General features: G+C 45.0%; 1 protein-coding gene and 1 pseudogene across 2 annotated transcripts in view; both read left to right on the top strand.

Annotated features, from left to right (window-relative positions):
• The window catches only part of LOC132536851 (ankyrin-2-like), a 328,978-nt gene that overhangs the window by 68,465 nt on the left and 246,122 nt on the right, over positions 1-14,391 (top strand). Inside the window, exon 2 of one of the 2 annotated variants that reach the window (XR_009548398.1) lies at positions 14,323-14,383. The exons of the other annotated variant lie outside the window; for it this stretch is intronic. The gene's annotated coding sequence lies outside the window, so the exon portion shown is untranslated. The remainder of the gene's footprint in view (positions 1-14,322; positions 14,384-14,391) is intronic. 2 annotated transcript variants of the gene reach the window in all.
• Positions 9,989-10,111, top strand: LOC132537273 (5S ribosomal RNA; annotated as a pseudogene).

Here is a 14,391-nt window from a genome sequence, read left to right as displayed (position 1 = left end):
TTTTCCTCCAGGATTATTGCTTAGGACTCGGTGCCTGCACCACGAACCCACTGCTCCTGGAGGCTACTTTTTCCTTTTTGTTGCTCTTGTTGTTTTAGTTGTTGTGGTTATTATTATTGTTATTGATATCATTGTTGTTGGATAGAACAGAGAGAAATGGAGAGAGGAGGAGAAGACAGGGGGAGAGAAAGATAGACACCTGCAGACCTGCTTCACTGCTTGTGAAGCGACCCCCCCCTGCAGGTGGGGAGCTGGGGGCTCGAACCAAGATCCTTACGCTGGTCCTTGTGCTTTGCACCACCTGCGCTCAACCCGCTGCACTACTGTCGGACTCCCTTGATATTTTCTTTTAAAATGTTGCACATTTATTTACGTATTGGACAGAGACAAAGAGAAACTGAGAGGGAAGGGGGATGTTGACAAACACACACACACACACACACACACACACACACACACACACACACTTCACTAATTGTGAGCTTCCCCAGTAGAAGGGGACCAGGTCCTCGAACCCTTGTCCTTGCACATCGTAACATGTGTGCTCATCTGAGTGTGCTGCCACCAGGCCCCAGTTAGGATATTTTTTTCCCTTGACCCTCCAGAAGGGAATCCTGTCTGTTTCCTGACCGTTCACCCTCTTCCTCCTCCCCCACCCCAAGGAGCCAACTGGCAGTGCTCAGAGAGCTGGGCCCAGACTTTCTGTGCCCAGAGCCTGTCCCTCTGGGGCTGGCATCCGCCCCGGCCTGCTCTAATCTCAGTTAATCCACTGCCGCCAGAGGGACAGACTTCCTGAGCCAGGCTGAATGGCACAGACCTTTTGAAGCAAGACAAGCCGGGGTCAGCTGTCACGGGCTGGCGCTCTGGGAATTCTGTTGGGGTAGCCAGACAAAGCAGGGCGTGAAGGTAGACTGCTGACTCTGCCTCTCCTTGCTGCCTCAGCTCTGTGGGGCTTTCTAGAACATTCTCCTGTGAATAGTGACCACATAATACCCGATGCTCTCTCTGGGCTGATCAAACCAACTCACACCAAGTGGCAATTTCTGGTACCTCTGTGAGCGGCTTGTTTCGCTTCTTTTTTTTTTAAATTAAATTTTAAAAAATATTTATTTATTCCCTTTTGTTGCCCTTTTTGTTTTTTTATTGTTATAGTTATTATTGTTATCGATGTTGTTGTTGTTGGATAGGACAGAGAGAAATGGAGAGAGGAGGGGAAAACAGAGAGGGGGAGAGAAAGACAGACACCTGCAGACCTGCTTCACCGCCTGTGAAACGACTCCCCTGCAGGTGGGGAGCCGGGGTTCGAACCGGGATCCTTATGCCGGTCCTTGTGCTTTGCGCCACGTGCGCTTAACCCGCTGAGCTACCACCCAACTCCCGTTTTGCTTCTTAAAAACAATCTCCATGCCTAGGTCTGGGTCAGTTGGCTTACATTATAGAGTGCACATGCCAGCTCATGTAAGGACCCGGGTTCAAGTCCCTACTTCCCACACCTGCAGGGAGGGAAGCTTCATGAGCAGTGAAGTAGGGCTGCAAGTGTGTCTCTGTTTCCTTCTCTCTCTTCCTCCCCCCTCTGTGTCTGGTCAAATAAAATAAAGGGAAAAAAAATGGCCACTAAGAGTGTTGCAGGAATTCCTGTCACAAATGCCTGATAGCTTCCTGACAGGTACTTATGCAGGATTCTTTAAGCCTCAGTCCATCTTCTCTTTTTCATTTGTAGTAGAACAGGAAAGAGCAGCAACAGAAAACAAGGGATGCTGTGCTCTAAAGAACAACAAAACATAGAAGCTTTGGAGAGCTTATGTCGTTCCTCTGTAGTGTTGTTGCTTCATGTACTTTTCCAATGTAATCTTCATTGATTTCCTTTTGTCACCTCCCTGGGAGTGCATGTGTTTAGCTCTGTTTTAATCAAGGATATTGAGACTTACCGTGATTATACGATTTGCCTCCTGCCATGGAACCCACCGGGAGTAGTCAGAGTATTGACCCTAGAATTTCCTTCTCCCTCTCCCTCTCCCTCTCGTCTCTCTCTCTCTCTCTCTCTCTCTTTTTTTTCTAAATATTTATTTTGTTTATTTATTCGCTTTTGTTGCCCTTGTTTTATTGCTGTAGTTATTATTGTTATTGATGTCGTTGTTGTTGGATAGGACAGACAGAAATGGAGAGAGGAGGGGAAGAGAGAGAGGGGGAGAGAAAGATAGACACCTGCAGACCTGCTTCACTGCCTGTGAAGCGACTCCCCTGCAGGTGGGGAGCCAGGGTCTCGAACCGGGATCCTTATGCCGGTCCTTGCGCTTTGCACTGCCTGTGCTTAACCTGCTGCGCTACTGCCTGGCCGCCGCTCCCCCCCCCCGCCCCCCCCCCCCCCCGTCTTCCTTCTTCTTCCTCCTTCTCTTCCTCCTTTTTCCTTTTTATATCTGCTGGGTGTCTCAGTGGGTACATCATAGCATTGCCATATATCATCACAGTACATGCGGCCCAGTAATAATCTTGTGCTGCTTTCTGTTCTAGCCACGTTAGTTAACAGTTGCTCTATAATTGGATGTAGGGTGACAATGTGATTTGTCTTATGAAGAAGGACATGTGTGCGGGTAGAAGGGGGGCATTATTAATTGCTCTGGGCATAGAGCCTTACACCAGCACTTCTCCAGGCAAATTTGGACGAATACTTGCCAGATATTAAAAACAAGAAAGCAAGAGTAGTGTGGTTTACTTTTTTTTTTTTTTTCAAAGATGTATTTATTTTAACCAGAGACAGAGACAGTGAGGTGTTAGAGAAGAACTCAGCTCTGGCTTATGTGTTGGTGTAAGGATGGAGCCTGGGACTTCCACACCTTAGACATTATAGTTTGGTCTGTTACGCTGTCTCTGCATGGAGCCCAGCACTATCTTCCCTACTGAAAATAGCAGCTACCAAGATAGAGCTAGTTTCAAACCACGCTTCCACTGTGGACCAGCCAAATCATTTTACTAGAAGTCCTATCCCTGTGCTGGTTTTCCCACAGAGGAAGCAAGAAGGATATCATTAGTATATACTTGATAGGGTCACAATGTGTTTTAAAATGAAGTGATGCGGGAGTTGGGCGGTAGCGCAGTGGTTTAAGGGCAGGTGGCACAAAGCATAAGGACTGGTGTAAGGATCCCGGTTCGAGCCCCTGGCTGCCCGTCTGTAGGGGAGTCGCTTCACAGGTGGTGAAGCAGGTCTGCAGGTGTCTGTCTTTCTCTCCCCCTCTCTGTCTTCCCCTCCTCTCTCCATTTCTCTCTGTCCTATCCAACAATGACATTAACAACAATAATAACTACAACAATAAAACAAGCATAACAAAAGGGAATAAAAAAGATTTAAAAAATTAAAATGAAGTGATGCAGATATAACATTAAAACAGAATGAACTAAAAGATAAAACCCAGTAAAAAAAAAAAAAACAACAACAAACTATGAGGGGAAAAATAGATTGAATGTCTCGAGCTTTTTAGTGCATAGAGCCCAGTTCTGAGTATATATTCCTTTAGTCTAAGCACTTAAGGTTTCAAATTAGTAAACTGAATTGTAACACTGGGTTTAAATTGGTAATACATATCTAACAATAACTTTTTTTCTGAAATATTAAATCAACTACAGTCTTTGACCAGGGAGACTAGAAGCAACCAGTCTTGTCAGTATATAAGATACAGCTATTTATAAATAACATTAAATGACATAAATCATGGTAAGATCTTGTATTGTACAACAAAGCCTAAACATGGGATTTTCAAAGTAAACCAAGTTCCCAGAGAACTTGGCTATAGTAATAATACTTATCTGTTGCCTTATTAAACTGTAAGATAGCAGGGAACCTTCCTCATTCTCTATAAAGCCCACCTTTCTCCCAGTCCTGGAACCTCTGGGATTTTGCTCATTTTTCTTCATGCTTCTCTCGATCACTGCCATTTGATACGGCGCCTACTGAGCTCAAGCAAATCAGTGCAACCAGTGCCAACTCAACATGTTTCACTTTGGACTGTGTACAGAGTTGCCAGCTCCATTACTCTGGTGAGACCTTTCTTAGCTCACAGGACTCCTTAACTCCATTTTGGATGGTGCACCTCCTAACAAAGTTACAGAACCTAGATATAGACCAGGGCCCCTGAGATAGAGTACATGTGCACATGTACCCATGAGTTAGGGGAAAATATATACCCTAAAATAAAAGTGTACAATAGTCTACAGTGACTCCGTAAGTGTAGCAAGCAAGTAGAGAGACCTAAAAAAGACACCACAAAGTACTTAATCAAATAGTTTCTACTTAGACCTAGGTGCCCTCCTCACCTACTTCCTATTTCACTTCCCTCAACCACTCTAACTATGTCAAATAAAGTAAGGACTACAAAAGCTGGATAAGAGCCACAGACCAGCACACTTTAATGATGACCCTTTTGGTCACTACCAGGCCACCCCTTCATCCAGGGCCCTAGTTGAGGGATTCCTGAGATTTTTACATAAATATGATAGGCCTAGACCTCTAAGAGATCCCTCTCTCCACCATCAGTGGTCATCTCCACTAGGAAAAACATCATAAACCCTCTTTTGGGCCTCTACAGGACCTTGCCCTCAATGTAGAACAACAGTGGTAGAAACTGCCCCATTCTCCGAAGGGAGGCTGGGTGAACATACTCTGCCACTTGAGGAAGACAGGTACTGAAATAAGTGCAGCCTAGAATGTTCCTAGCTGTGACCATGGAATGTGAGCTCAGATCAACAGGGATGCAGAGGTTACACAGGCTCCTGTGCTGAATATGAGTAGACATGGGCCCTAGGTCAGATCGATGGAGTTTACAGTTAATAATATTTATATACTTTTCTCATATTTGGGAGCTACTCTCTGTCCTGATCCAGTTTTTTAATTCTATTCCCAACTCTGATACTATCTTCTCAGACAATACTTTCAGCCCACTTGCATGTTATCTGTGGGGCTCAGGTAAAATTAGTAAAGTCATGGGCCCCTTAGAATATACCTAAATAGACTTCCTAGCTTCTTCCATCATGAAGACCTCAAATCTCATCTGCTATATTCTTACCTTTACGTTCCTGATTATAAACCATTTGTTCTGCTTTCTATCTTAATGCTTTTCAGTGACCAAATTGCAGATGTTACCATGATGCCAACCTGACTTCCCTGGGCAGATGACCTCACCAATGTGTCCTAGAACTCCACCTCCCCAGAGCCCTGCCCCACTGGGGAAAGATAGAAACAGCCTGGGGGTATGGATCCACCTGTTGATGCCCATGTCCATTAGAGAAGCAATTACAGAAGCCAGAACTCCCACCTTCTGCACCCCATAAAAATCTTTGGTCCATATTCCCAGAAGGATAAAGACTAGGGAACCTTCCCATGCAGGACAGAGTATATGGAACTCTGGTGGGGGGAATTGTGTGGAATTGTACCCCTCTTATCCCACAACCTTGCAATCATTATTGAATCACTAACAAGACAAGACAAAACAAAACAAAACAGAATGAACACCTGTATTACCTAGCGTTACAGAAAATGACTTCCAGAACAGTATTTTAGCGCCACCCAGAAATTTATTTCCAGAGTGAGTTGTATTAGCCTTAACAGTAAAACATCACTTCTCCAAAACTATCATGTTGGGAGTCGGGCGGTAGCACAGCGGGATAAGCGCAGGTGGCGCGAAGCGCAAGGATCGGTATAAGGATCGAGCCCCCCAGGCTCCCCACCTGCTGGGGAGTCGCTTCACAGGCGGTGAAGCAGGTCTGCAGGTGTCTATCTTTCTCTCCTCCTCTCTGTCTTCCCCATCTCTCTTCATTTCTCTCTGTCCTACCCAACAATGACAACATCAATAATGATAATAATAACTACAACAATAAAATAAGGGCAACAAAAGGGAATAACTAAATAAATATTTTGTAAAAGGTATCATGTTATAAGCACTCCCTAAATACTTATTCATGAACGAGTTAATGTACTCCCCCACAGGAATAAAATACACTAGCATCATTTGTGTTACAGATAACTTGTGTTCTGACAAGTTATGATAAGACATGATAGAATAGAGATAGGTGAGGGGGCGGAGCCAAGATGGCGACTTGCAAACAGCGGCTGGCGTGTGAGCTCCATCAAGCAGCCGCTTGTGACCAGGGATTCTCTAGATAGGGTTCCAGATGCCAGCATGATGCCAACCAGACTTCCCTAGACAGACAACCCCACCAGTGCGTCCTGGAGCTCCGCTTCCCCAGAGCCCTGCCCCACTAGGGAAAGAGAGACAGGCTGGGAGTATGGACCGACCAGTCAACGCCCATGTTCAGCGGGGGAGCAATTACAGAAGCCAGACCTTCCACCTTCTGCACCCACAATGACCTTGGGTCCATACTCCCAGAGAGTTTAAGAATAGGAAAGCTGTCAGGGGAGGGGATGGGATATGGAGAGCTGGTGGTGGGAATTGTGTGAAGTTGTACCCCTCTTATCCTATGGTTTTGTCAATGTTTCCTTTTTATAAATAATTTTTTTAAAGTTGGGGTTTTTTACTATTATTTTATTGGAGGGGGGAGTTTATAGTTTATAGCAGTTATCTACACCGTTTCCCCTACTCCATCCACCCCCCATTTACCATTTCCCCTACTCCATCCGCCCCCCACCTCATTTTTTTTTCTTTTGCCTCTAGGGTTATTGCTGGGATACTATGAATCCATCACTCCTGGAATCCTTTTTTTCTTTTTCTTTAAATTTTTAAAAAAATTATCTTTATTTTTATTGGATACAGAAAGGGAGAAACAAAAGAGAGGCAGGCTGGGAGTATGGATCGACCTGTCAACGCCCATGTTCAGCGGGGAAACAGTTACAGAAGCCAGACCTTCCACCTTCTGCATCCCACAGTGACCTTGGGTCCGTACTCCCAGAGGGTTAAAGACTAGAACAGCTATCAGGAGAGGGGATGAGATATGGAGTTCTGGTGGTGGGAATTGTGTGGAGTTATACCCCTCTTATCCTATGGTTTTGTCAATGTTTCCTTTTTATAAAAAAGAAGAATAGAAATAGGTTAGGTACTCTTTGTTGGGGATGATGGGAAGATAGAAACTTGAGGACAGAAACTTCTAACCAAGTCCTGGCAGTGAGGCTTTCCTGGATTCAAGGCTGGAGGAAGGGATGGAATTGAATGAGACCCTCAGATAAATCTTATTTGCCCAAATATGCTAGGAAAAGAGAAATAGTTCAGACATGGAAGGGTAATTTGACCCTAAGTAAACAATTAGACTTTTTTTTTTTTTTTTTTTGTCTCCAGGGTTATTGCTGAGGCTTGGTGTCTGCACTATGAATCCACTGATTCTAGCAGCCATTTTTTCCATTGTTGTTGTTGCTGCTGTTGTTGTTATTGTTGTTGTTGGATAGGACAGAGAGAAATTGAGAGGGGAGGGGAAGACAGAGAGGGAGAGAGAAAGAGAGACACCTGTAGACCTGCTTCACCGCTTGTCAAATAACCCCCCTACTGCAGGTGGGGAGTCAGGAGCTCGAACCGGGATCCTTGCACAGGTCCCTACGCTTGGCACTGTGTGTGCCTAACCCAGTGTGTTATCATTTAGCCCCCAGCAATTAGACTATCTTTTAAATTTTATTTTTATTCCATGTTTTATTCGAGAGTAATAGTAGGTTACAAAATGGCAAGATGACAGGGTTAGTTCCACCCACACCCAAAGTTCTGTATCCCCACCTCCCACCTCCCAAAGATAGCCACTAGAGTTCTCACCAAGTCTTAGAAACAGTTTGCTTGCTTCTGTTTTGTTCTGTTTGTTATTTCGGTTTCAAGTGTATCAGTTCTCTAGATTCCACATGCGAGGGAAACCATCTGGTCATTGAATCAGACTATCTTTTGACCCTGGGATTGTTGAAGTGGTCGGTCCCATAGATTTGCATATTCTGAACCATCCTTGCCTCCCCTGAGATAGGTTCCACCTGAGCCTTCTAGGATATTATTCAATTTGGTTTGTTCATATTTTGTTGGTGCCTTTTTTTTTTTTTTTTGTCTCTAGGGTTATCGCTGAGGGTTGGTGCCTGCACTACAAATCCACTGCTCCTGGAGGCCATTTCCCCCCCTTTTGTTGCCCTTGTTGTTTTTGTTATTGCTGTTGTTGTTGTTGGGTAGGGCAGAGATAAACTGAGAGAGAGGGGAAGACAGGGGGAGAGAAAGACAGACACCTGCAGACCTGCTTCACTGCCTGTGAAGTGACCCCCTGCAGGTGGGGAGCCAGGGGCTCAAACCAGGATCGTTACCCCGGTTGGTGCACTTTGTGCCATGTGCTTTTAACCTGCTGCCTATCACCTGGCCACCTGTTGGTGACTTTCTAAAAAAATGTTTTAATTATATTTATTTATTTATTGGATAGAGACAGCCAGAAATTGAGAGGGAAGGGGGAGATAGAGAGGGAGAGAGAAAGATAGACACCTGCAACACTGCTTCACCACTCGGAAAACTTTTCCCCTGCATGTGTGGACCAGGGGCTTGAACCTGGGTCCTTGTGCACTGTAACATGTGTATTCAGTCAAGCACTCCACCACCTGACTCTGTTGGTGACTTTTGTATTTTTGCTTTTCTTTTTTTAAATTTTTTTTAAAAAATAAATTTATTTATTTTCCCTTTTGTTGCCCTTGTTTTTTGACCATTTCCAACAAGCTCCCAGTACCTGACTCATAGAATTGGGAGCACAGGATTTGCAAGTCTCTGCCGTTGGATGGGCTCTCAATACAGACATTGTCCCAGCCCTGCTGTGACCTGTGGTTGTGACCCCAGCCCCCTGTGAGGGCAGCAGAGACAGGAGTCAAGGTCGTGGCTGCCAAGAGAGCATTAAGGCTAAACTTGAAAGCATACTTGCTCTTTTGCTTCTCAAGAAAAAAAAAAAAAAATCCCTTTGAGTTCTGAGGCCCTATGATGTGGAGCCTTACAATATTTTGAACTTCATAATGATTCCTGCAATTCCAGCTTGAGGGAGCCAGGTGGTCGCACACCCATTTGAGCATGCATGCTACAATTGTGCAAGGATGTGGGTTCAAGCCCCCTGTCCTCACCTGCAGGGGGAAAGCTTTGCCAGTGGTGAAGCAGGGCTCTCTTTCTCTCTCTCTCTCTCGCCCCTTCCCTCTTGATTTCTCTGTGTTTATCAAATAAAATAAATAAACAAACAAATAAAATGTTGACGCAAACACAAAAGAAATTCCAGTTTGAGGGACAAGTCGGTAGCGCACCTGGTTAAGTGCACACATTACAGTGTGCAAGTTCCTGGGTTCAAATCCCTGGTCCCCACCTGCAGGGGGGAAGCTTCACAAGTGCTTGCAGGTGTCACTGTCTCTCCCCATCTATCTCTCTCTCCCCTCTCAATTTCTCTGTCTCTATTAAATAAATAAATAAAAATAATTTAAAAAGAAAGAAAGAAATTCCAGTTTGACTCCACATTTGGTTCCTTAAGCTTCCCAGGGAGTAGTAACCTGTTGGATGTGGACAGGTGAATTTCCATGTGCCTGGAAAGGATGCCTGGTGGGGGTGTACAAGGACCCAGATTGAGCCCTGGGACTCCGTATGGGAACACCTGCAGTGGGGAGGACAGCATCATGAGTGGGGGAGCAGCGCTGCAGCTTTTCTCCATCTCCCCCTCCCTTTCCCTCTCTCCCGTATCTCACCATCCGTCCATTTAGAATAAACGGGAACAGTGGAGTCATGGCGGCACCAAGTCCTGTAGTAACCGTGGTGACAGAGAGGAAGAGGATGTTCTTTTAAGAGTTACATATACAGGGGGCTGGGCGGTGACGTGCTCGGTTAAGCGCACATATCACCATGCACAAAGATCTGGGTTTGAGTCCCCAGTTCCCATGTGCAGGGAAGATACTTCACAAGCGGTGAAGCAGGTCTGCAAGTGTCTGTCTTTCTCTCTCCCTCTCTGTCTCTCATTTTCTCTCTTTCCTGTCAAATAAAAAATAAAGTAGAAAGAAAAAGGAAAAACAAATGTCTATGGCCATACCATCGTGAACACACCTGATCTCATCTGATCTCAGAAGCTAAGCAGGGTCTGGCCTGGTCAGTACTTGGATGGAAGACCAACCACCTGGGAATACCAGGTGCTGTAGGCTTTTAGGGGGCCAGGTGGTGGTTCACCTGGTTGAGTGCACATGTTACAATGTGCAAAGAACCAGGTTCAAGCCCCAGGTTCCCACCTACAGGGGGAAGGCTAGAGGCCGGGTGGTAGTGCACCTGGTTGAGTGCATATGTTACAGTGCACAAGGACCCGGGTTCGAGTTCCTAGTCCTCTCCTGCAGAGGGAAAGCCTCACAAGTGGTGAAGCAGGGCTGCAGGTGTTTCTCTGTCTTTCTCCCACTCAGTCATCCTGTCCCCTCTCAATTTCTGGCTGTCTCTATCCAATAAAAGAAAGATAATTTAAAAAATTTTAAAAGAAAAAGAAAAAAAAAAAGGCTTCCAGGAGTGATAGATTTGTAGTATCCCAGCAATAACCCTAGAGGCAAAAGAAAAAAATATGAGGTGAGGGGTGGATGGAGTAGGGGAAATGGTGCCCGATGTAGATAACTGCTATAAACCATAAACTCCCCCTCCAATAAAATAATAGTAAAAAACCCTAACTTAAATTTTTTTTTTATTTATAAAAAGGAAACACTGACAAAACCATAGGATAAGAGGGGTGCAACTTCACACAATTCCCACCAGCAGACCTCCGTATCCCATCCCCTTCCCTGATAGCTTTCCTATCCTTTAACCCTCTGGGAGTATGAACCCAAGGTCATTATGGGGTGCAGAAGGTGGAAGGTCTGGCTTCTGTCATTGCTTCCCCGCTGAACATGGGCGTTGACAGGTTGATCCATACTCCCAGTCTGCCTCTCTCGTTCCCTAGTGGGGAAGGGCTTTGGGGAAGCGGAGCTCCAGGACACATTGGTGGGGTTGTCTGTCCAGGAAAGTCTGGTTGGCATCATGTTAGCATCTGGAACCTGGTGGCTGAAAAGAGAGTTAACATACAAAGCCAAACAAATTGTTGAACAATCATAGACCTAAAGGCTGAAATAGTGCAGATGAAGAATTGGGGGGGGGGTCCATTTGGTAGTAATATGCTAGTAGGCATATTTTAGTTATATTCCAATGGGCCTGTAGCTATACTAGTGTTTTTTTTTTTTTTCTTGCCTGAGCCTGAAATCTGATATGCAGGTGGATCCAAGTAGATCAGTGAAAACCCCAGCTTTTTAACTGGGTGACATTTGCTGACAAGGCTACAGAGAGTTTAGGGATCTAGTTTCACCTCTCCTCAGATTGCCTATTCCCACACTATGCACCCACAACCAAGGTGCCAACACCTCCACCTTCCATTATTTCTCTCTCATAAACACATCATCATCATCATCATCATCATCATCATCATCATCATCATCATCATCATCGAGCTGTTTGGTTTTCTTAAAATTTCCTGTATCCAAACATCTTCTGGAGTGTGGGCTTCATTATTTCTGTTCCTGTCCCCATTTTCTCGACTTTTCTTTACTCCACTAATTGCCCAGCAGCCAGACCAAGTCTCCTAAATGCTAATTTTATTATTATTTTATTTTTTATTTATAAGATGGAAATATTGACAAGACCATAGATAGGATAATAGGGATACAGTTCCACACAGTTCTCACCACAGAACTCCATATCCCATCCCCTCCCCTGATAGCTTTCCTATTCTTTTTTATTATTATTTAAGAAAGGAGACATTAACAAAATCATAGGATGGGGGGTACAACTCCACACAATTCCCGCCACCCAATCTCCATATCCCATCCCCTCCCCTGATAGCTTTCCAGTTCTCTATCCCTCTGGGAGCATGGACGCAGGGTTGTTGTGGGTTGCAGAAGGTGGGAGGGGTCTGGCTTCTGTAATTGCTTCCCCGCTGAACCTGGGCGTTGACAGGTCTATCCATACTCCCAGTCTGCCTCTCTCTTTCCCTAGTAAGGTGGGGCTCTGGGGAAGCGGAGCTCCAGGACACATTGGTGGGGTCTTCAGTCCAGGGAAGCCTGGCCGGCATCCTGATGGCATCTGGAACCTGATGACTGAAAAGAGAGTTCCACCCTCTGCAACCCACAATGACCCTGGATCCATACTCCCAGGGAGATAGAGAATGGGAAGGCTATCAGGGTAAGGGGTGAGATGTGGAGATCGGGTTATGGGAATTGTGGGGAATTGTACCCCTCTTATTCTATGGTTTTGTTAATGTCTCCTTTCTTAAATAAATTTTTAAAAAAAGAGAGAGTTAACATACAAAGACAAACAAATTGTTGAAGAATCATGGACCCAAAGGTTGCAATTGTGGAGATGAAGTGTTGGGGGGTACTCCCTGCAAACTCTAGTGTACTTCTGCTTTCAGTTATATATTTGCCCTAGTTTATGGATACCTGTGAACATATGCTCTATCTCCTGGAACCTGGTCTATATCTAGGTTTTGGGACTTTGTTAGAAAGTGAACCATCTGGGATGGAATTAGAGAATACTATGAAAGGAAAGGTCTCACCCAAGTGATGAAGTTGAAGGGTTGTCGTTCCACACCTGAGGTCTCTCAACACCATCTGAAGTGAAGCATGCTGGGGTGACACTCATTGCATTGATTAGGTTGCAATCAGCGGATGCAATATCATTTGATAAGAATTGAGAGAAGCATACGGGAAAGTGGGCCCTACCCTAGGGTCCCAGGACTGAGGGAAGTTTAGGCTCTATAGTGGAAATGTGAGGTTCCTGCTGTCTAAGGGTTCAAGAAGACAGTGGATAATTACTGTTATCATCACATTATTTGGTAATTGGGTTAACTTTGAAAAGTTCTTTTGTTAAACATACAATCAGTTTTTCCCCCTCTCATATTAATTAAGTCGTGATTTATATGACTACAATTTAATAGGTGTGTACATAAACACCATTCCCATCACCAAAAGATTGTGTCCCATCCCACCCCCATACCCCCACCCACCCGCTGGCCCAGGAAGGTGCATGTCCACCCTCCCCCTCACCACAGGGTTTTTACTTTTGTGCCCTACAGCTTTCCTATTCTTTAACCCTCTGGGAGTATGAACCCAGGGTCATTATGGGGTGCAGAAGGTTGAAGGTCTGGCTTCTGTAATTGCTTCCCCACTGAATATGGGCGTTGACAGGTTGATCCATAACTCCCATCCTGTCTCTCTCTTTCCCTAGTGGGGCAGAGCTCTGGGGAGGCGGGGCTCCATAACACATTGGTGGGGTCATCTGCCCAGGGAAGTCAGGTTGGCATCATGGTAGCATCTGGAACCTGGTGGCTGAAAAAGAGTTAACATATAAAGCAGGACAAATTGTTGACTAATCATGAACCTAAAGGCAAGAATATTGCAGATGAATTTTAACGATGTCCCTGGTGTCTGCACTGTGGCTGGATCCTCTCTCCATCATGATGTCTGTGGCTGTGGTTATGAATTTCCCATCCTGTCTCCCCTCCATGCTGATGACAGCCCTGAGGGCAGGGGACTGAATCACCTTGAACTGACTCCCCCCCCCCCCCAGCACTGCAAACATGTGAATAGCCATGTGCTGAATGAATGAGTGAATGACTTTGACCTTGCTTGGAAGGCACCTGCTGGCTTTCTCCTTGTCTGCACCAACGTTCTGGTGTTTGCTTTTGTTTAACCTTCCATATTTCATGAGACCTTAAAAAGGGGGGGGGGGTGTGTGGGCAATAGTGCAGCGGATGAAGCAAGCACAAGGACTGGTGCAAGGATCCCCATTGGAGCCCCCAGATCCCCAACTGCAGGGAGTCGCTTCATGAGTGGTGAAGCAGGTCTGCAGGTGTCTATCTTTCTCTTCCCCTCTCTGTCTTCCCCTCCTTTTTCCATTTCTCTCTGTCCTGTCCAAGAACAATAACATCAACAACAACAATAATAATAACAACAACGATAAAAAGAAAAAACAAGGGCAACAAAGGGGAAAAAATAGCCTCCAGTAGCAGTGGATTCATGGTGCAGGCACCGAGCCCCAGCCATAACCCTGGAGGCAAAAAAAAAAAAAAAACACCAAACAAAAAACACCCTCTTATGTGAAAGTTTTGCAACATGGAGCAAAGTAAGGAAAGTAGTGGCATGGGGGTCATCCGTTTTGATATTTCCTGCCTTTCTGAGCTCTAGGAATATTTACCTATTATTTTTGCTCTTCTGCCTTTATAAGGAACAAAGTTTTCTGGTAATTTATTAGTACCTGCTAGCGACCTTTTTTATTAGGCATATAAAAACTGTCCTTAATTATAAATTAAAATTATCATAAGCTGATGTTTCCTTTTCTGCTCTTTTAGGTAAGTACCTGAACAGGGACATGAAGAACTGATATTTCAAATGACAACCATGCTGCAAAAGGTACTTTT

The sequence above is a fragment of the Erinaceus europaeus genome, chromosome 2, assembly GCF_950295315.1.
Source record: "Erinaceus europaeus chromosome 2, mEriEur2.1, whole genome shotgun sequence".
In the NCBI taxonomy this organism is placed as follows: Eukaryota; Metazoa; Chordata; class Mammalia; order Eulipotyphla; family Erinaceidae; genus Erinaceus; species Erinaceus europaeus.
Note: the sequence above shows the minus strand (reverse complement) of the source record. Positions and strands in the feature narration are given on the sequence as shown.